This window comes from Rattus norvegicus, chromosome 8 (assembly GCF_021556685.1).
Source record: "Rattus norvegicus strain SHRSP/BbbUtx chromosome 8, alternate assembly SHRSP_T2T, whole genome shotgun sequence".
Taxonomy (NCBI): Eukaryota; Metazoa; Chordata; class Mammalia; order Rodentia; family Muridae; genus Rattus; species Rattus norvegicus.
In genome coordinates, this window is record NC_141541.1 from 121060714 (window position 1) to 121084188 (window position 23475).

At 47.2% G+C, this 23475-nt stretch overlaps 1 long non-coding RNA gene across 3 annotated transcripts; it reads right to left on the minus strand.

Annotated features, from left to right (window-relative positions):
• Positions 1-896: 896 nt before the first annotated feature.
• LOC102554279 (uncharacterized) lies at positions 897-19687 on the minus strand. Of its 3 annotated transcripts, none has more exons than XR_015627408.1 (5): positions 19185-19687; positions 13117-13277; positions 7102-7160; positions 6468-6681; positions 897-1638 (listed from the first exon to the last, which is right to left on the minus strand). It is a non-coding gene; the product is annotated as an uncharacterized LOC102554279 (long non-coding RNA). The 3 variants fall into 3 exon arrangements; XR_015627407.1 differs by lacking the exon at positions 19185-19687 and adding an exon at positions 19047-19103 and having other exon boundaries at positions 13117-13280; XR_015627409.1 differs by lacking the exons at positions 7102-7160; positions 19185-19687 and adding an exon at positions 19047-19115 and having other exon boundaries at positions 902-1638; positions 13117-13280.
• Between the last annotated feature and the right edge of the window lie 3788 nt (positions 19688-23475).

The window sequence follows — 23475 nt, forward strand, 5'->3', positions numbered from 1 at the left end:
ACTCACATATGCACACACACACACCCTACAATATTAGTTACTTTTCCATCACTGTGATGAAACCCCACAACCATTGCAGTTTACAGAAGAAAGGGTTCCCTTGGGGTTACAGTTCCAGAGGGTGGAGTCCGCGATGGCCGTGTGAAGGTACAGTGGCAGGAACAGAAAGCTGAGGACTTACTTAATAGTTGAACAATTAAATGAAGGAAGGACCTCTGAGCCACCCAGATGGCAACTAAGCTGAATTCAAAGCCCACTATTGGGCTGCAGAGATGGTTCCGCTGTTAAGAGCACGTGGTGTTCTTGCAGAGGAACTGGGTTCAGTTCCCAGCAGTCACATCGGCTGGCTAACAGACACCTGTAACCGTAGTTCCAGGGAATTCAACACCGTCTTCTGGCCTCTACAGGCATCTAAAGACACACACGGTGCGAGTGCCTATGCCTTTTGGATTTCAAAATAAATAAATGCTTTTCCTTTTAAATCAAATTCCACTATTCCCTTTCTTCAAACTGCACACCTTGCCCTGAGTCAGATTTCCACATGGGATCAGTTTCATATGTTTACAAAAAGGGTCATTCTATACACAGTGTTCACCAGGACATCAAAAAGAGAGACACTAGGACTTCAGCTCTCACAAAAGGGTGACCAGCTGAGCCCTCGGGATGGTAGAAGGAGACGTTGGAAAAGAAGGGTACCTCTTTCTTTCCTCCTCTCTACATAGAGTTTCTGCAGATTTCAGTGACGCTCACTGTTCACCACTCACACCAGCGACAGCAAAGGAGGCATCTTTTATCCCCATCACTTAAAATGGAAAGTCAAAACGCATAATCATGGGATTAGGAACAGATGAATCTGGGGACGATGAAAATCCCTTCAGAACAAATTGCAAGATAGCTTTTGTTCTTTGCCAAAATGTCTCTTCTCTTTATTTAAGCTTTTCTGAATTATAACAGAGATGCCATCAAACCCTTGAGTTTCTTTCCTCAAATGAGCAGAATCTGCTCTCCAAGAAGTGTGCACATGTACATGTATGTGTGCCTGTGTGTGTGTGTATGTGCCTGTGTGTGTATATGAGCATGTATGTGTGGGTATATATGTATGCATATGACTGCGTAGGTAAGTGTGTGTGCATGTGTGTATGTAAGCATGCAAGTGTGTGAACATATATGGGGGGTGTGTATGTGCGTGCATGAGAGAGAGAGAGAGAGAGAGAGAGAGAGAGAGAGAGAGAGATCCTCATCCCAGGTTGTTCTCCTCAAACACCCTATGTTCAGCCTACAGGGAGCCAGCCCTTCAGGGACAGCAGCACCAGCCCAGTGTCCATAGTCTAGAACTGGGTTCTGTGTGCTCCCACACCCAAGCTCCCATGCTCCAGTGATGCGTCTTCTCTTCCTTGTCCTTAGGAGACGGATGATTCTTACACTTGCTGCCGGCACCCATCACATAATGGTCTGAGACACACATGCTAGGTGCATGTTTCCACCATTGTAAGTTCTTCCTCCCAGAGACAGTGCTCGTGCAAACTCAAACGGTTTAAGTCGGTCACACAGTGTCATCTCCAGACCCCGTCAGGGGACACAGTAACCCCAGGAGGCAGATGCTGGTGTAGGGAGGCACATCATGGTCTAGTCCTTTCCCTTAAAAGTAAGCAGAAAACGAGTTCTAAAATACGTAGGAAAAGAGTAAGATTGTACAATATACATAATTGTCTTCCTAGTCTTACTCAGCTGGCAGCAGGCAGGGCTGTTTACATCTGCAAAGGACCCTGGAATGGATGATGCTGTGAAGTCAGGAAGGCTACAGTACACTGGGGAGAACCCTTTCAGCTACACTGTAACCTTATGACACCGTTATCGTATGTGGGAGCGTCACAGACCAGAATACCATCATGTAGCATATAATAGCTGCGTTAAGTGTAAGGAGTGTCTACAGTTAAGGCCCCTCAAAATCTTTTCAACTATTCAATTCCCTGAATCAAATTATCTCTGCTAAGAAGACTGATGTGGCTCCTTGTTCCCTTGTTCGACCCTCACAGACACAGCAGTGGCCTTCGTTGGTATTTCTGACGTGAGAACGGATACTCCCTTTACACGTTTATGGATTGGTCAATGTGGGTGAACATCTTACATGCCTGGCATTCCGGTAAGGACTGGAAAAAAGGAAACCTAATGAGACATTTTCTGCTCGCTCTGCTCAGCAAACTACCGTAATAGCCAAATAAGTACAACATACTGAAAAGCGCCGTAAGAGACAAATATAGAAATTGCTATCAGTCTTTATGACAGGGGAAACAGAAGGGAGAAGTAACTTTGTTTAGGAGAATACAAAAAAAAAAAAAACAGCTACACAGAGAAAATTTTAAAATCGGTTTTCAAGAGCCATCTTATCTGATCATTGACTGTGGAAAAAGATATACCGGGAAAAAGCTATCGGCACACTATTTTCTTTATGTATTTGTAACGTTAAAACTAAGATATCAATCTGACCCATTGAATCACCGCCAAATCTCTCAGGCTGTAAGATGATATTAATTTGTAACACATGAACTCCTATAGAACTATGAATAACGTCATTGCTTAAAACTAAGCTACCCCCCACAAGCTTCTCTATTAAATGCTTGCTCCCCAGATGGTGGCGCCATCTTGGGACTCCATATGTCTTAGTGAGGGTTACCATTGCTGTGGTGAGATAACATGACCAAAAGCAACTTGGAGAAGAAAGGGTTTATTTGGCTTCCATATCCTGAATCAGGGTTTATACACCATGAATCAACTGTCCATTAAGAGAGGACAAGGCAGGAACTCAAACCAGGTGGGAACCCGGAGGCAGGAGCAGACGCAGACGCCATGGACGGGTGCTGCTAACTGACTCACACCTCATGGCTTGCCTAGCCTGCTTTCTTACAGAACCCAAGATCACAAGCCCAGGGACAGCAACACCCACAATGGGTTGGGCCCTCTCACATCAATCATGAATGAAGAAAATGTCCTGTAGGCTTTCTGGACTAGTTTTTTAATTGAAATTCCCTCCTCTCAGGTGACTCTAGCTTGTGTCAATTTGGTATTAAAAACTAGCCAGGATGCCATGGTACTTTTGGAAGTTGGAGGTCTAGCTGGTAGAAGTATTTGGGCAGATTATTGAAAGTAAAAGCCACCCTTCCTCATTCCTGCCCTGCTTTCCACCTCCTGGTCCACCATGATGTGAACAGTCCCCATTATTTGCTCCTACTGCCCTGTCTTCCCCACGAGGAACAGAAATCTGAAACTTTGAGCCAAATAATCCCTTCCACACTCAAGATGTTCTGTCAGGCATGGTGTTTGTGACAACCACCGCCACAACCACAATGGAACCACAGGAACTAGTAGTTTCTTATTTTAAAGTTCTCCTCAGTAAATACACTCAGGCACACACACAAGGCATAGTCTCACTAATTTCCCTGTTGCACGGATACAGCCCTACAATTGGAATACCCAAGAGAAGATCGAATGGAAGAACCCCAAAAAACATTCCATGGTATAGCTCCTCTCTGAGAGCTGTATTTGTTATTTTTCTCACCACTGTAACCAAATGCCTGGCAAAGTAATTTAAAAAGGAACAGACTAATTTTGGCTCGAAACTCATGTTTTAGGAACTCTGTCATAGTAGAAAAGAGACAGCGCTAGGAGCAGCTTGGTTCGTGGTCCCAACCAGGAAGCAGAGAAAGCTGAATGTTAGCTCTCGGCCTGCCATCTCCTTTCCCCCTTATCTTCATTCCAGGTGATGTGGCCAATGGGACATGTGGTTTGGAAGCAGGGCCAAGGTCTCCCCCTTGGCCTGTGTTTCTGTAATACCGGGACTCAGGAGGTAGAGACAGGAAGATCAGAGGTTCAAGGTCAACTTCAGCTACATGACAAGTTCAAGGCTAGCCTGGGCTAAATTGGACCCTGTCTCAAAGGGGGAAAACAGTGTTCTTTTGGTACTTTTGTCAGATTCCCCTCAAGAATACAGCTGAGGCAAGGACTTGGGAGTAGCTGGTCTACCTGGTTAGGTGTAAAGTTGGGGGTGGGAGTGAAAGTGAGGAAGAAAGAACTAGGAGTAAAGCATGCACCCATGAACTGGAGCACATGTAGATGAGGAAGGCTCGGGTCCTACAGAACTAACCAAAGGAGTCCCAGTGGAAGAGGAGGGGGATACAATGCTCTGCTGAGATTCTCCGTGTGGCTGTACTTAGCCTCACTGCAGCAAGTTTGTGTGCCTGTAGCTGAGCAGCCTCTGGAGGGCCTAGAGGAAACTAACCAGCTCCACACGAGCTTTGGTGTGTGGAACTGTCTGTCCATCCTGGCTGTGCTGAGTTGGGAGGTGGAGAGAAGGGTACCTCCCAGGCACCTGCCACCAACAGGGCTGGCTCCTCCTCCTCCTCCAATCAGAGCCAAAGGCAGGAGAAAGGACAGAGGCCACTGTTGGGGGGTGGGGGAGTATGTGTAGCACAACCAGTCTCTCCTCGAAGCCTTCTGAGGAGGTCTGCTTGCTGAGAGGAACAGATCTTAGTGGTGAGAAAAATCTTCTGAAGGAACAGCTTCCCAGAGAAGTCCAGATTATTCACTCCCATGTATTCCTTTTTAGTAGCAAGCAAAACACCACCACTCCACATAGCTCCAGGGACTAAGAGGAACAAAACATAGAACATTGCCGTAGGTAATACATCTTGCTTTTGAGTACAAAGGGATTCAAGTAGGAGCTAGGGAGAGGGCTGTGGGTAAGAGTGCTTGGTGCACAAGATATCGACTTCTACATCTCCATACATATGTGCACATGCGTACACACTCATAGTGAAGGCCTACACGAACATGTATATGTACCACACAGACACACTTATGCACACATAAAAATATAACTAAGCGACTCTCCCTCAAAGGACAGAACGCCATCCCTTATGTTCATAATGAGGTTGACAGTTTACAAACCATGTCACCTATGTGACATTTACTAAGCCCAAGGCTGTGGACCAGCAAGTCTATCCATCATTATTCCCTGCTGTGGCCACCAATATTGTCATTATCAGACATGAAGTCCATTGCCAGGTGCTACCAACATGGAGGCTGGTCCCTATTATGTTACATAGCTGTGAACTAATACAAGGCTCCCTACAAGAGACACAGGAGCTAAAACCAGTTACCTGAATTCAGTCTGCATAGCACCATCAGCTCCCGCCTGCTGGACTCTTCGGGTGCCTGCCCTCTGGGTTTATTTATTCATTGTTCATCCACATGTTCTTTTCTCCCCAGCACTGGATTGAAGCACATACACCATGCCCAGCATTTTACATGGGTACTGGGAATCGAACTCGGGTCCTTAAGCTTGCATGCCAATCACTTTTCTCACTGGGCTATTACCCCAGCCAGTCCTTGGAGGTTTAAACAGGAGAGCTCTGAGTCTCACAGCCCTCTGGGCCGGTTCAGTCTCCTAGGAGGATATTTAATGCAACCTCACTTTAAGTAGAAACGTGAGCCACCTCCTTCATGAAGGAGAAAGAAAGAAAAAAATCCCAGCACCTCCCAGACCTCTCACGTAAACCAAGCAATTTTAAAGATTCCTGCCGTAGGTGAGGAACCTGCAAGGGGAAGGCCCCGTGCGTGGTACCGATGCCTTGAAAGTTTTTTCAAAGTTTCGTCTTAAAAGTGTGTTCCCTGAGCCAAGAAATAATTGCACATTCATCCCAGCAGATTGAGAGAAAGTCGGGGATTTAGTCTGAGGAAATACATTTGTGGTATGCGGAGAATGACATTTGGGAGGATGCTAGGCTCTGCGGTACGGAAGCTCAGGCACTAATAGCTACTTGTAAACAGAACCAAAATAACACAAAGACTGGTGGGAGATGCAGCCGTCTGTCTCGGGAATGCTAGTCTTCCCAAGTGGAATTTCATTCACCTGCCCAATTTTCAGGGGGTCAGACCCCAGCAGGTATTTGATAGCTACCACCTCCCAATCAGCCACACAACTGAGTCAGAGACAGTCTCAAGGCCACCACACCCATGCTCTATAGCTCGTCTCCCTCCTTTCCCCTTTTCCTCTCTATTTGCTTCACCCAGATCCAAGAGCATTTCATCCACAGCGGCCATTTTGGATGCCTACCTACTGTGTGAGCACTGATGACAAGCTGAGATTGTGAGTCGATCTGGGGATCTACAGAACAGTTAGGCCATGAGGATTGTGGGAGTCTCACTAGTTAAGGTAGTATAGAAAGAGATAGAGAAATACATCATTATAGCGTGAGATACGATCTAAGAGAGAGAGAGCTGTGCTTTGGGGATCAGTGGGACAAAGCTAAGCAAAGCCAGAAAGTTCAGTCACTCCTCAAAGGTGAAGGGCACCTCCCTGCTCCCCTGACATCCAGGGGACACTTGCTCACTGAGGCCGAGTGAATACCTTGCATGTGTTCAACGGGAGACATAATTCCCATTGGCAATGAAGTGGACGCATAACTCACTCTCAAGGTCACGTAGAGCGTGGGTTGGGCCTCAGCCATTGAAGTCCACTCAGTGTGGGTGGTGATGGTTCATCTTCACAGTCAGCTGATCAGCTTTAGAACCACGTAGGAGGCACAGTGTTGGGCACGTCTTTGCAGGAGTTCTCAGAGAATCTTGACTGAGGAAGAAGAACCATCCTGAAAGTGGGAAGGCACTAGACCACGGGTTTAGGTCCTGGACAGAAAAAAAAATGCACAAAGGGAGCATTGGCGTTAATCTCTAGCTGCTTTCTAGCACGGCGTATGCAATGTGGCCAACCACCTCACACTCCCAGTACCACGCCTCTCCACCATGATGGACTGTACCCTCCCAACCCACGAGCCAAATCCAGTCGTCCTCCTTTCAGTTGCTCTGAGCAGGAGTTTAGTCACAACACACGGAAGCAGGTCAAAGGTCAAAGAAGGAATGAAACACAGCAAACACCCACAAAGAGGCTGGGCATAAAGGCCCCCAAGCTGAGCTCTGTGGGAGTCCTACTCTCTTAAAAATATGTGAAAGACAAGCTCGGCCATCATTGAACCTCTTGGGAAGAAAATAACTCGTGTGTCATTTCCCATCCCTAGCTTTTTCTCAGACCTTAAACCAGATACGTACCTGACGTAAACCCACTATGCGCAGCCGTGAGTGAGCACCATGTTCTTTACACCATCGCCCTACAAGACAAAGTTCATCGAGAGACAGATGGCAGCTTCTGGCTCTTCTGTACCCAAGGAGCGTGCAGCCCAAAGATGAAAATATGGCAGCTCTCCATGCCCAGTCAGCCAGTCTGTCTGTCTGTCTGTCTTCATCTAGCTATCTCTGCCTCTGCAAAGCTCAGTTCATGACTGGCATAAAAATAACTAAAGCATATTTGCCAAATTACCTCATCTTAGACATTTGTAAAGGTCAGAAATAATTGCAAAAATCACATTTTCTTAAAACAGATTTCAAATTGAAAAAAGTCACAATATATATACTCACTATACACACACACATATACATAAACATATACATACATATTGTATTGTATTGTAGTTTGAACAATGCAAATGCATTCTCTCTAATTCTGGAGGCTAGAACTCAAGAGCCATGGGTAGGCTTGCTTCTCCTGAGGCCTCCTCCCCCTACTGCAGGGGCCATCTCACTGTATCCCCACCTGGCCCTTCCCTCCTGTCCCACTTCTTAGAAGGACATCACTTCTAATGTCGTTGCATAGCCTGAGCTCCCTTTGCGAGTGTCCACCTCTAAGTACAGTGAAAACCTCAGTGTGGAAACGCTTAGGAAGGAGGACGCAGACAGGCACACCATCTAGTTCATGGCAGGCGTGACTCTGAAGCAAATGAGAAAGACTCACTTCACGAGTCTAAACTGAATACCCTGCCTAAAATAACTTATTTGTGCCTTTACCAAACACTTTGTTTGCAAAAAAAAAAAAAAAGTGCATAGAATGTAGTTAACTGTTTGCACAGGATTGTTTCTGTAAAAAGAATCCCATGACACAAACGAAGCTATTTTAAGTCTTTCCATTCCTCCGTGCCTTTAAGTATAGATGAGCCAGCGAACATCTAACAGAGGAAGGCACGGCAAAATCTCCTCGCTCTGTGATGGTCTGGGGTGAGTGACATTGGACTCTCCATATGTCCCAGTAACCCTCTAGACATGAGTGCCAAATAGTCATATAGTCTAGGTTTAAAAAAAAAAAAAAAACAGTGTGCTTGCTATAAGGAAATAGTCTCAGAATAAATGCCCCCTTCTTCTTTCAATCAGAACCTGTCTTCAGGGCTGACTTGTAGAAAAGTCTCAAGCCCCACCATTTCTGGTCTATTATTCAGAATACCAAAGGAGCCTTGTGTTCTGTTCAAGTCAGAGGACGCGGGGAGCGGAGATTTCTCCCCTAACATCTATTAACAGCCCAAGCGCAATCCCAGCGACTGTTACAAGGAAGCCAAGCACTAACAAGCACACATTAGCACTGAGAACAAGGGGTCAAGAACACCTCCAAAGATGAAATTTGACCTATGGATGGATTCTCAGGAATATGAACGGGATAAACAGGTGAATAGGGGGCTGGGGATTTAGCTCAGTGGTAGAGCGCTTACCTAGGAAGCACAAGGCCCTGGGTTCGGTCCCCAGCTCCGAAAAAAATAACCAAAAAAAAAAAAAGGTGAATAGGAGAGGGCCCTGTCCGCACGCTCGCCATCCTGAGCCTGTGAAAGAAGCTTGTTGACTGCAAGAACTGCAGAGCTTGGAAACAGCAAGACGGTGGGTGAAAACAACAACAACAACAACAACAACAACAACAATAATAATAATAATAATAATAATAATAATGATAATAACAATGCCTCCAAATCAGAGTAAGTCTTACTGCATTCGGTGGCCACCAACACCTGGAATCCCAAGACTTTTATTTAAAGGGGGCATGTTGCGGTAAAAATTAAAAAGGAATGTTTTCTATCAGTTGCTGTGAGCTGGAGGAGTCCCTCACTCTGGCTGCTACTCCACCACTCCGTCCACAAGCCGCCCTCTCCTGGCTGTGTCCCTTTTAGCTGCCCTCACCTTTTAGCAGCCCTCTAGGCCATAGTTACCAGCCTGACAACACACACACACACACACACACACACACACACACGCACGCACATCTCGTTCTGCAGGCCCTGCGTGTTCTCACTCCGTGAGGCAACAGAACCAGATCGCAGGCTCCAACTGCCTCTCAGACATTTCTTTCACACCCTGTCCTCTTTAGCCCGGTAAATCAAAGTTCCAGAGACTTGTAATTTAGCAATAGATTTACATGTTAAATTCTCAATCCACAATACATCCACACAATAAACTTACAACCAGTTGATAAAGATATAAACTGCCCACCTAGATAAGATAAATTTGCCTCCCAGCTACCTTGGCAATACAGGACCACCTGGATCTGGGTCACCCTTTTCAATCTCCATCTTGATTCTCCTCTCTTCTCCTTCTCTCCTGCCTTACAAAAACTTTGTCCCTGCCTTATTCTTTTACTGCCCAATCGTGGTCTTGATCTAACTTGCGCCAGCCCTCACCTGCATGATGACATCAACCTGCAGGGTCAAGTTCAAAGTCAGCCTGGTCTCCATATTGCATCCCAGGCTAGTCAAGGCTACATAAGGAAACCTAGTCTAAAAACAAAGTCCATGCCAAGTTCTTGGAATGAGCAGAGTTATCGAGATGCACCCTCACAAATGTGAGTGTAGGGAGCAGTCATTCCTCTGGGTGCGCAGACTGCCCTCCAGGCAGCAGCACCCTACCAAGATGGTGCATTCAGGTTAAATCCTGACCAGGCTTTCTCCATCCAGCCAGGTCCCTTGGAACAGGGTTGCAAGGCTGCACCCAGCCCAGAGGGAAGGCTCTGTGCCCTCCATATGACCACTACTGTAAGAACAGCCCTAATGTCAAGGGAAAGATGTGCCTATAACTTGCAGATTGCTGCTGCACAGGGCATGGAGACGCATAGCCTCGGCCCCTCCTTTAAGGAACACTTGCTTCCAAGAGCCGGGGAAATGGCGCGGTGGGTAAAAGCACTTCTTGTGCAAGAGTGAGGACCCTAGTTCAAATCCCCAACACCCGTATAAAAAGTCAGGCATGGAAACATGTGCCTGTAACCCTCACAATGGAGGAAAGGGGAGTGAGGAGGGCAGGGGAAGTGGGAGGAGAGGGGGAGAGGTAGTCACATAGATCCAGAAGCTCAACTGTCCCGTCAACCCAGCCAGATGGGTGAGCCTCTGCTCACTGAGGAACTCTGTCACACAGCAATGAGGTGAAAAATATGAGGGGTGTGTGTGTGTGTGTGTGTGTGTGTGTGTGTGTGTGTGTGTGTGTGTCCCAGACAAGGCAAGAGAGTAAACTTTATATAGAGTGAGCACCTTTGACCTGTAGGCCTGAGGACGGGCCACGCCCCTAATCCCATCCTTGGACTCCTCTGTCTTAAAGGGACAGGAATAGAAGAGCTGCTCTCTGTAGTGCCTGAGGAAAGGTAGGGTTATGGAAGGCCGTCTGGCCCGACTCAGCTCCCAGTTCAGTAGGGTAGCCTCAGGGGGTGAAGAAGGGACCACAGCACCTCCTCCACCCTCCGCACCCCTAAGACCCTGCTAAATCTGACCCCCAAACAGGATATACTCTGCTGGCCAGGCCCACACTGATCCTTACTATAGACTCCATGCCCCAAGCTATCCTTCCTCTCCTATTCCCTTCGCCCAGGGCAGAAGTACAAACACCCTTTTGCTGTTTACCCCACAGTCATGACCCAACTACAGGATCACCCTGCAGGGACACTGAAGTCTTGAATAACCATGAGGTTAAATTAAAGGAAAATCATTTTCAAGTACTGTGAGTATCAGAAAAAGAAATCCAGAGTAACTCATCACACATGGTATTACCATTAAACTCAGTCAAAATCAACCGTCTAGTTGTATGGAACTGAATCTCCCGCTAGCCAATGAGAAGCGAGCAAAGGAGTGTGGCACACCATTGCAGAGTCATTTGGCCTGGAGAGCCATGCCCTGGCAAGTGAGAATTAATTTCTAATTACCCCAGTGGCAGACTTCAGACATTTTTTTTTAAATATACTTCCTATGGCTGTCATAGCGTCAAAACAATTGTTTGGCTGCTTGAGCGGGTGTCAGGCATTGTAAGGGATGCGTGTCCTGGTGAAATTAAATGGGAAGCCATTCTGCAGTTGGAGCCGTAATCCCAGGCCCTAACTATAGCATCTCAGATACCTCAGAATGCCTCAGAGTCAGGAGGCAAAGAGGAGGGAAGGCTGATTTCACCTTTGTTCTTTGGTGCCCTGAGGTGCTGAATCCTGAGCCCAGGGGTGAAGGCAGACTATGCCACCTCAGAACCAGGAGAGAGCTTGAAGCAGCTCTGCCTCCCAGAATTGCCTCAGAGCCACCACTGAGCCTGAGAGGGGTTCCCCTCCATTGACCCTTCGGACCCTCAATAATAGTCCAATAAGTTTGACCAGGAAGTACCTTGATCCTGTTTTATAAAAGCACAAATTTACTGGCAGTGGCATCCCAAGTGTCCTTGCTCTGAAAGAGTATCTTTCCCCTGAATGGCCCCTGTGAACTTGCCTGTCTTCTTGTTCTAGCAGCAAAGCCCTGCTAGCAGTACTCTATGCTGCCCTTGAACTGGGGACAGGAAGTGAAGCAGGCAGCTACCGTCATGGCATCCCTAACTCGTCATAAATCATGGAAAAACCGACCATGCTCACCCGCAGACCCTAAGAGTGAGGGACGATACCAGGAAAACATTCCCAAATTCAAGAAGTGCCCAACACGTGTTATCAGCCTCTTGCAGACAAGGCACTCTGTACAATACAGAGGGGTCACACACTGTATCAGACAAGATTTCTGACCCCAAGAAAGTCACATTTGACAACCCCCCAAAAAAAGGCACAGAATATTCGAAAGTCAAAAGGAAGGGAATTCACTGCAACTTGAGGACAAGAGTGCTCATGGCTGAGGTAAAATAGAACATGGTCCTTGAAATCCAAGGAAGATGGGACAGATTTCAATAAGAAGGAGGGAGCAGATGGCTCAGTGATACACCCTCTGTGACTGCTAAGCCTTCTCGGATGGCAACTGTCCTTGGGCTAGGGCTAGCTGGCCTTCCATTGTGCACTGTCAGTCACCGTTTACAGCCTTCAGCATAGTGACTGCTCACTAAGCACAAGGGTTAGCACATAGTGTGTCTTTATGGTATTTTACAAAGACAGGGAATGGAGACAGATGGAGGAAACACAGTAGCAGGTAACCCTCCAGGAGGGTTTGAAGTGCCGAGGACTTAGCTTTGTTAAGGCCAGGAGTGGCGGAGGGTATCTATAAAAGGGAGCCCGGGAAAGCAGCTGGTTATCCCCGGGTGATGGAAAACCAAGGAAGCTGCCCAGCAGCAAAAGGTCCCCATCTGACCACTGGGTGAGAAAGAAACCCCTGGAGAGCGGAGAGAGTGGTTTGGAGTAGCAATAACCAAAGCAAGGGGAGGACCCTCAGAGCCTTTCCAATGAGTAGCCATGGGTCTGGCTTGCAGAAGATTCTCGAAGGTGAAATGGTGAGAGTAATAGAGAAGTGGGCTGTGTCTTCTTGCACACGAGCCCAACAGTTGCACGAGACAAGAAATGCAAGGGTTGGGGATCAGATCGGCACATCCAGACTTCTGCTGCATCTAAACCTTATTCACCAACGTCCTAACTGCTCTGGCCACCAGACAAAGGAGTATTATCTTACTGTCATTGAACTTAAAATCCTAAAACTTGTCTCACCAAAACCATCTTCTTTTGCAATACAGCACACTCCTGAAAGGACAGACAGATGTTTAATGGCCACTAATGTTATAATTAGTCATTTCTTAGACACAAAGTCCAATGGTATCGACCCTGGGAAGTTTTCTAAATGTTAACTGAGATAACCAGTCGAGCACATTATAGAAATGGCAACTGGTTCATGTTCATTGGCAGAGTGATTGACCCAGGGGTGATGCCAGAAAGATTCCCAAATTCAAGACACACTCAGCACATGTGACTACCCTCTTGCAGACAAGGCACTCTACAGTACAGACGTGTTACACACAGTATTAGGCAAGGTTACTGTAAGTACTGACCCCCTTTTCCTCCCTGCTCTGACAGTCATTGGTGCTCTTGCCTATGACTTCTGCGATGGATATCATATGACTTTGCCGTGAGCCGTTATCAATGCTTCAATAGCCGCTCAAGTTCATCAATAGTTATCCGCCATCAAGAGGGGTGACTCTTCTGTTCTTCCCTGCTGGAGGCAAAAGAGGGTAAGGACAGATTTCTAAAGAGATGAGAGGTAGGCATTTAAATAGTGCAAACCTCTATCTAATTCTGCCAGCAACTAGCACACACACAGTGGAGTACCCTATAGTGAGCTAGCCCACACACAGTAGAGTGCCCTATAGTGAGCTAGCCCACACACAGTAGAGTACTCTACAGTGAGCTAGCTCACAGACAGTAGAGTACCCTATAGTGAGCTAGCCCACACACAGCAGAGTACCCTATAGTGAGCTAGCCCACACACAGTAGAGTACCCTATAGTGAGCTAGCCCACACATAGCAGAGTACCCTATAGTGAGCTAGCCCACACACAGTGGAGTACCCTATAGTGAGCTAGCCCACACACAGCAGAGTACCCTATAGTGAGCTAGCCCACACACTGTAGTGTACCCTATAGTGAGCTAGCCCACACACAGTAGAGTACTCTACAGTGAGCTAGCTCACAGACAGTAGAGTACCCTATAGTGAGCTAGCCCACACACAGCAGAGTACCCTATAGTGAGCTAGCCCACACACAGTAGAGTACCCTATAGTGAGCTAGCCCACACACAGCAGAGTACCCTATAGTGAGCTAGCCCACACACAGCAGAGTACCCTATAGTGAGCTAGCCCACACACAGCAGAGTACCCTATAGTGAGCTAGCCCACACACTGTAGTGTACCCTATAGTGAGCTAGCCCACACACAGTGGAGTGCCCTATAGTGAGCTAGACCACACACAGTGGAGTACCCTATAGTGAGCTAGCCCACACACAGTGGAGTACCCTATAGTGAGCTAGCCCACACACAGCAGAGTACCCTATAGTGAGCTAGCCCACACACAGCAGAGTACCCTATAGTGAGCTAGCCCACACACAGTGGAGTACCCTATAGTGAGCTAGCCCACACACAGCAGAGTACCCTATAGTGAGCTAGCCCACACACAGCAGAGTACCCTATAGTGAGCTAGCCCACACACAGCAGAGTACTCTACAGTGAGCTAGCTCACAGACAGTAGAGTACCCTATAGTGAGCTAGCCCACACACAGCAGAGTACCCTATAGTGAGCTAGCCCACACACAGTAGAGTACCCTATAGTGAGCTAGCCCACACATAGCAGAGTACCCTATAGTGAGCTAGCCCACACACTGTAGTGTACCCTATAGTGAGCTAGCCCACACACAGTGGAGTGCCCTATAGTGAGCTAGACCACACACAGTGGAGTACCCTATAGTGAGCTAGCCCACACACAGTGGAGTACCCTATAGTGAGCTAGCCCACACACAGCAGAGTACCCTATAGTGAGCTAGCCCACACACAGCAGAGTACCCTATAGTGAGCTAGCCCACACACAGTGGAGTACCCTATAGTGAGCTAGCCCACACACAGCAGAGTACCCTATAGTGAGCTAGCCCACACACAGCAGAGTACCCTATAGTGAGCTAGCCCACACACAGCAGAGTACCCTATAGTGAGCTAGCCCACACACTGTAGTGTACCCTATAGTGAGCTAGGCAACACACAGTAGAGTGCCCTATAGTGAGCTAGCCCACACACAGTAGAGTGCCCTATAGTGAGCTAGACCACACACAGTGGAGTACCCTATAGTGAGCTAGCCCACACACAGTGGAGTACCCTATAGTGAGCTAGCTCACAGACAGTGGAGTACCCTATAGTGAGCTAGCCCACACACAGTAGAGTACTCTACAGTGAGCTAGCTCACAGACAGTAGAGTACCCTATAGTGAGCTAGCCCACACACAGTAGAGTACCCTATAGTGAGCTAGCCCACAGACAGTAGAGTACCTTATAGTGAGCTAGCCCACACACAGTAGAGTACTCTACAGTGAGCTAGCTCACAGACAGTAGAGTACCCTATAGTGAGCTAGCCCACAGACATTAGAGTACCCTATAGTGAGCTAGCCCACACACAGTAGAGTACTCTACAGTGAGCTAGCCCACACACAGTAGAGTACTCTACAGTGAGCTAGCCCACACACAGCAGAGTACCCTATAGTGAGCTAGCCCACACACAGCAGAGTACCCTATAGTGAGCTAGCCCACACACTGTAGTGTACCCTATAGTGAGCTAGCCCACACACAGTAGAGTGCCCTATAGTGAGCTAGCCCACACACAGTAGAGTGCCCTATAGTGAGCTAGACCACACACAGTGGAGTGCCCTATAGTGAGCTAGCCCACACACAGTGGAGTACCCTATAGTGAGCTAGCTCACAGACAGTAGAGTACCCTATAGTGAGCTAGCCCACACACAGTAGAGTACTCTACAGTGAGCTAGCTCACAGACAGTAGAGTACCCTATAGTGAGCTAGCCCACACACAGTAGAGTACCCTATAGTGAGCTAGCCCACAGACAGTAGAGTACCTTATAGTGAGCTAGCCCACACACAGTAGAGTACTCTACAGTGAGCTAGCTCACAGACAGTAGAGTACCCTATAGTGAGCTAGCCCACAGACATTAGAGTACCCTATAGTGAGCTAGCCCACACACAGTAGAGTACTCTACAGTGAGCTAGCCCACACACAGTAGAGTACTCTACAGTGAGCTAGCTCACAGACAGTAGAGTACCCTATAGTGAGCTAGCCCACACACAGTAGAGTACCCTATAGTGAGCTAGCCCACACACAGTAGAGTACCCTATAGTGAGCTAGCCCACACACAGTAGAGTACCCTATAGTGAGCTAGCCCACACACAGTAGAGTACCCTATAGTGAGCTAGCCCACACACAGTAGAGTACTCTACAGTGAGCTAGCTCACAGACAGTAGAGTACCCTATAGTGAGCTAGCCCACACACAGTAGAGTACTCTACAGTGAGCTAGCTCACAGACAGTAGAGTACCCTATAGTGAGCTAGCCCACACACAGTAGAGTACTCTACAGTGAGCTAGCTCACAGACAGTAGAGTACCCTATAGTGAGCTAGCCCACACACAGTTGAGTACTCAATAGTAAGTCTGAACCATCTACACTATCTTTCTAAAAATCAGTTATTCCTTCTGTAATCACAAAAGCACTGCTCTTGCTTCAAAGAGAATAAGAGAGAGTTTATTCTGAAGTCAAATGTGAGTTACCATGGCCCAGGAACACAGATTTCAAATATCCCCAACTTCGTGCTCTAACATGAAGACAGTTTCACGAAGCTTTTACAGGAACAGAGCAAAGAAAGTCATAGCCGAGACACCTTTTAAAAGCATTGATGTGAAGGATAGGAAGGCGGGTCACTGCAGAGCCAGGAAACACCCGCTCTGGGCCTCAGGTGCTGTCTGAAGACACTTTTAGCCTCTGGCCAGTAGAATAGGGTTCTGCTATGTTGGCACATTTCTAAACATTTTATCTGTTAGTCACGGGAAGCCAGGTTCTACACAGAGGGTTGATAATATTAGTAGACAATGATTCTTATAAGTTATTTTTATAAAGATGGATAAGGATAAATTTTATTTTTTTTAAAGATTTATTTATTTACTATATATAAGTACACTGTAGCTGTTTTCAGACACACCAGGAGAGGGCATCAGATCTGATTACAGATGGTTGTGAGCCACCATGTGGTTGCTGGGATTTGAACTCAGGACCTCTGGGAGAGCAGTCAGTGCTCTTAACCACCGAGCCACCTCTCCAGCCCCGAGGATGAATTTTAAATAGGCTATATAGACCTGCAACATTCCAACCTCACGACCACTGTAGGTCTAACCAATTAATCATGCTTGCAGAAGGTTCAGTGGGATGCATGACTTCCTGGAGGAAATTTTTATTCACAATCAAAGCCTAGTGTCTTGAGAGAGGCAGAAGGGATGGCTCAGTGGTTAAAAGCACCTTGCTCTTGCAGAGAACCTGGGTTTGGTTCCCAGCACCCACTTGGTGAGTCACAAATGTCTGTAACTCCAGTTCCAAAGGATCTGATATCTTTGGCCTCTGCAGGCACTGTACATCCATGGTACATGTACATACGCATGGGAAAAACACTCAAACATGTAAAGTAAAAATAAATAAACCTTCAAGCAAAAAAAATAACACCTTGGGAAAAACACTCAAACATGTAAAGTAAAAATAAATAAACCTTCAAGCAAAAAAAAAAAAATAACACCTTGTGAGAACTTTAACTTTGTATGTGTCTGTGTGTGTGTGTGTGCGTGTGCACACGTATGTGCATGTGGAGTGTGTGTGTATGTATATGTATCTGTGTACGCATGTGTATGTGTGCATCTGTGTATCTGTGTGTATGTGTGTGATGTATATGTGTATCTGTGTGTGTGTGCATGAGCGGATGTGCGTGTGAGCATGTGTATGGTGTGTGTGTGTCTCTGTGTGTGTGTGGTGTATGTGTGGTGTGTGTGTGTGTGTGTGTGTGTGTGTGTCTTTGAAACAAAGAAAGCAAGCCAGAAACCCTCCCTGTGGTGTGCCCAGGGAACACAGCAGGTGCCATGTTGTGGCATGTGAACTCCTTTTCATGAATCCCTATACATGTCCTCATTAGCCCCATTTTACAGACCAGGGTGACCATAACTCTAATGAAAGGAACTGACTGTAAGGTTGTCTTATGAACCATCGCAACAGTCCTCACAACAGTGGGGGAGTGGAAAGGGCCTCCCTGGATCCACTTCACCTCCCAGAGGGGCATAGTATAGACCAAGTGTAGATTGGTGGACACTGGTGACGCCCTCAAGCCGGCTGGCATAGCTCCCCCTTCCTACCCCCAACTCTCAAGTATTCATGATCATGAGCTCCCAACAGTCCCTTCCTTCAGAGAATTGCCTTTGGCAACAAAAACTGATGCTTTCCTGGCTGGGATAAAGATATCCTAAAGAATGTGTCCCTCCCGGGGCTGGGGAATTAGCTCAGTGGTAGAGCGCTTACCTAGGAAGCGCAAGGCCCTGGGTTCGGTCCCCAGCTCCGAAAAAAAGAACCAAAAAAAAAAAAAAAAAAAGAATGTGTCCCTCCCTTGGCTATCAGGCTACTGAAATGCTCCCCCAAGAAATTGAAATTTCATTTAAAAAAAAAAAAAAACCTCCCGCTGGGAAAGGAAAAAGCTGACACTTGGGGCCAGCCAGAATGGGAACTTGTCTCAGAGATTTCACGGGTCTGACAGCTTGTCAGACCATCATACAGGACACATAGACACCCATGCTGGTGATGTGCAGGGCCACGCCTTGACCCAGCTGGCTCAGCTATGGTTCTTGCTGCCTCTTGACACCTCCATCAGGACCCCCACATGAATATGGGGTGGGAAACATGAGTCTCTTCATTCCTTTTCTCAACAAGGCCACGGTGAGCAATCCTCTCTTCCTCTCACTCCCTTTGTCTGTTTAATTGGCCCATTCAGGACTAGGGCTGAGTCCAGCTTGCTCGGCTCAAGCTCTCACTCTACCAACTCAAGTAACTGGACTTCTGCCCTAAGGATGTATGTCCTACCCTTCAGATAGCCCACAGCAAGTCACTGGCAGGGCCTACCAGGCCATGGCCAGTGTAATGAGCGCTCTCTCTCTCTCTCTCTCTCTCTCTCTCTCTCTCTCTCTCTCTCTCTCTCTGTCTCTCTCTCTCTCTCTCTCTGTCTCTCTCTCTCTCTCTCTCTCTCTCTCTCTCTCTCTCTCTCTCTCTCGCCCTCTCACTCTGGCCGCTCTCTCGCTCTCTCCCGCTCTCTCTTGGTCTCTTTCTCTCTCCATGCCCCCTTAGCCCCGCCTTCAAGTTTCCTCTGATAAGGCCTTCCTGTGAATGAGTCCCACCCTACCCCTCTTCTCTCACCCAGCTTCTCAGACCCAAGGGTTCTCTCTGCTATTTTGCTCTCCTGTCAAACCCTGGAATGTGTTCTAAGTGGGTATGAAAGCAAAGACCAGAGGAGGCCGTTCCTTTGGAATTCCTGAGAAAGGACCAGGATCTTACCTCTTTATGGAATCACTGGCTTCTACAGCTGAGAACAAAGGGACCCCAGGTATCAGTACGGAATCACAACATCCTTGCTGAGGGAGCAGAAACAATATCAAGTGTGTAATGCAGGAAACCCCTCCAGCCATGCGCACTGATGGCCCCGTGGAGACTTGTGCTAACCAAGTACATTTGGTACCCAATTTCCCACAGCAGTGTGGGCAGGGATGGGCAGCAGCTTGCAGGAGAGGGATAGGTGGCGGGGGCGTAAGGGCCGTGGGAGGAATTTCAGTTCAGCGCCTTTGCAGGTGAACCTCCTGTTCACCTTTTAAGCAGAAGGGCAAGCGGATCTCACCCACCGGATAAAACAGCTTTCTCTGCGATATTGCTTCCTGCCTCCAGTTTCATCTCAGTTGGCTTCCGCCTCCCTCCACCCTCTTCTGGGCCCCTTTCCCACAATCTCGGCGGGGTGAGCCCAAGCTGACGAGGGCACCTGGCTTTTGAGGCAGCTCTTCAAAGCTGGAGGTCAGGTGTGTTTCTTGGATTTAATTAAGCTGGAAATGAAATCCAGCCCTGGAGTGGCTCGTCCTCTTTATTATCGCGTCTCTTACTGCTTGTCAGGCCACGGTGGCTTCCAGGTCTTGAAAGGGAAGATGTGGCTTGATTCCCAGACAGGGCTCTGTTATCTGTTTCAAGGGACACTTCAAGTTCTTCCATATTCGAATGGGACGGGGGAGGGGGACGGGGAGGAGGAGGGCGGGAGAGGAGGAAGAATCATTCTTAGCAGCCTTCCTAGGGAATAGAACAAGAAAATATATTTTAAAATAATATCATTCCCAGTGCATCTTCTCATTATAATACAATATGTGTCTGCTAGAAAGAACCTAAAGAATTAAAAACTCGTTTGTCATCCGGGCAGCTAGAGTAATCACTATTGATATTATGGTCTCTCTTGCCAGACGCAGGTGTCTGTATGTGTTCAGAGACGTGGGGGTATGAATTGTGGGAAGGGAAAGAATTCTTTAATCTGTGTTTCTTTGTGGCACAGGCGTGGAGGTCAGAGGACAACCTGCAGGAGCCCGAGCTCTCCTGGCACGTGGCTCAAACTCAGTCGGTCCTCAGCCTTGGTGGCAGGTGCCTTTACCTGCTGAGCCGTCTCATCTGCTGTGCAGATTTTACATATATTCCTACCCACTTAATGATACTTCCTATGAAATGCTCATTCACGAGGCTCCACGGGGTTCCTCCCTTTTTTTTTTTTTTTTTTTTGTGCAATATGGAATCAGGAAAAGAAAAAAAAACCCTCAGGCTTTAAAAGAACTTCCATACTCGCTCGTTAATGCTACTGATTCTCCTGCTGCAGTTGTGTTTCCTGCACCTTGTAACATATCCCATAGTCTCTAGGATTAATCAAACGAGATGAGGGGATTTATACCCTGCTGCGAGCCGAGAAGGGATCTTAACGGTCTCCCAAAATAATATCATTTGACATTCAGAGCCATTAGGCAATGACAGCAAAGGGCATTTGTGTTTCAGACTGATTTGCGTTCCTTGGGTGGCAGACCCCTTCTTGTCCCCTTGGCAGCTACAGGCTGTTGACCTTTCTCCCTCCAGAGATGTGATTGCCTTCACATGAGAAATGCCCAGCAGATCTCAAGTTAGCTCTGTTCCCCACTAGCCCTGATGGCCTTTTACGACCGCCGTGGTGCTCCCAGCTGACAACTCACTAAGAAGAGGTTACTGTGCAGAATTAATAACATCTGAGCCAGCCGTCTAGTTGGTTTCCACAAAACTAACAAGTACCACTTTGGACAATGGTAAAAGTCACAAAATCTGAGCTCAGAGGATGAAAAGGACTTGGACAGCTTCTGATCTGACCCCTTCGATTCCCAAATCAAGGGATCTGAGGGTCAGAGAGGGGAAGGGGCTCTTGTTACCAGGATCTGAGAGCTGGGCTGGAACTGTGGCTTCTCACATGGGCATCGGAGTGTAACAGGAATCCTGTGTGTGCAGCTACAATCAGACGAAACAGGGAAGAAAGGAAAGGAGAAGCAAGTCTCGGAAGCAGGGTAGAGTGGAAGCCTTGGGGCTCCTCGTTCACTTCAGCTAGTGTGGAGATTCTCTGTGGGAAGAGTGACGGACAACTGCTGGTCCAGGGACAGTTCTCACACTTCGCCTTCCCTCCTCGTGGGTACAGACAAGCCCTGTCAACTGATGGAGGGTAGATGACTCTCATAATCTTCTCATTATGAAGGGGAAAACAACAGTCTCTGCCCCAGCAAATGTGATCTTAGAGACCAACCAGATAATGAGTCCCACACAGCATTGCACCCCAGCATCAGCATCCCAATGGGGTTCAGGCAGCACTAATCCAACCCCAGCCTGGAAGAGGAATGGTACCCCCGGCTTGGCCTAGGCGGGTTACTCTATGCAACTACTGAATGGAAAACATCAAAACTAGAGGAGAGAGAGAGAGAGAGAGAGAGAGAGAGAGAGAGAGAGAGAGAGAGAGAGAGAGCGCAGATAGGCAGATAAAGAAATGATGTGTCCACATTGGCGCATGTGGGCAAACACTTGGTTCCTAGCTAGTGTCTCTATTCTAGAAGACTGTAGAGCCTTTAAGAGGTGAATTTTCACTAAAGTAAGTCAGTGGAGGATCTGAGGGCTTCCTAGCCCGGCCCCACGTCCTGTCTGCCTTCTGTGTCCTAGATACAGATGAAATGGACCCAGATGCTTCACCCTCCTGCTACTTACTGAATCTTTCCCGCCATGATGGGCTTTATCCCTTCAGACTCTGAGCCAAATTAACCCCTTCCTCCCTTTAGTGACTTCTTGTCAAGTTATTTGGTCACAGCAACAATAAAAGTAATCAATAAGGGTCACTTGCACACCATTATTTTGGGGACTCTATGGCATATAATAAAGAGAACTCGATCCAATACCCCAGACACAAAAATATTTTCATCTATTATCTTATTTCTCCAAATTAACAAATCTCTAACCTAAGGGCTCTCAAACAAATGGCCTCAGGTTCTCGGGACTTCTCAGGAATCAGACTAAGATTCCATTTAACCAGCTCCGGGGAATTATAACTTATAGCCGCTGTGATTGGTTCAAAACTAGGCATGTGACCTATCTGGCCTAATGAGAGGAAATGTGGGGGGTGTTATTAGACAAAGTCGGAAGAGATTTTCCTCCTGGGGTTATTAAAAAACAAACAGGTATTTTTGTTTGTTTGTTTGTGGCCTGTTCAATCAAATACCTAAAGTTAGTCCTTTCAGAATCTCTACTCTGTGTCAATAAATTCCATTGGCACTGAACCCACAGCCAAGTATATTTTACAAAGGTCTTTTTTTCTCAACACTCTCAGCAAACCACTGGCCCAAGGAAAAAATAATTTGTACAGATTTTACACGCAACATCGCTGACTTAAAGACCTACTTGGAATGAAATCCTCCCCGTTTAGCGATAGTTAGCCTTTCACACACACGGTTACCTTTTTATTGAGATATAATCCTACCCGCCCCCCTTTCCTCCAAAGCGGAGCCATGCAGGTTGCTAGGCAATTGTCCCTGACAACGTCTCAACGTCTGTCAATAAAATAGAACATTCTAGAGGCTCTGTATTCTCTGTTCCCTTTTAGTACCGAGGAGGGTGTCAATCAAAGAATGTCAGTGAAGGCTGAGAGAAGGGAGAACGGCCCTGACAGGTGGGAAATAAAAGACAACTATTTTTATATTGTCGGTCCTTTCTTAAAGTCAGGCCGAGTTGAGCGATAAGGAGACAAGTGTCGGCACTTTTTCTGGAAGGTCGAGAGGGCCCCTCTAGGTCAACCCATCATGCCAGCGTGAGTCAATGTCATGCTTTTGATGGGGTTTCTACTCTTTGTGAACTGGAGAAGAAAAACGCTCACCATATCCATACCTTAAAACAGCATGTTGAAGAGCCCCACCATCTTCGCCATCGTATTTAAAGCACGAGGTTCAGAGAACAGAGAACTGACCTGGAAGGTAGGTTTACTGGCATCAAACTCGTCAACCTCTTGATAACTCAATGCTTGTAAACCAAGGCACCCTTGACTACAAAGTAGCTCAAATGAATGCCCAGCGTTGGGCTGGGCAAAGATACTGAACTCTAAGGTACAGGGCTATTTGTTTCTCATTTTTCAACAGAGGGTTAGTGTGCGAGGGACAAGGGATACAGCTCAGCAGTTCCGTGACCATCGCTCAACACCAGTGAACAAAGGAAACCAAACCCCAAGAGTGCTCAGACCACAGGGAATGTGTCTGCTACTTAAGACTGAAATAAT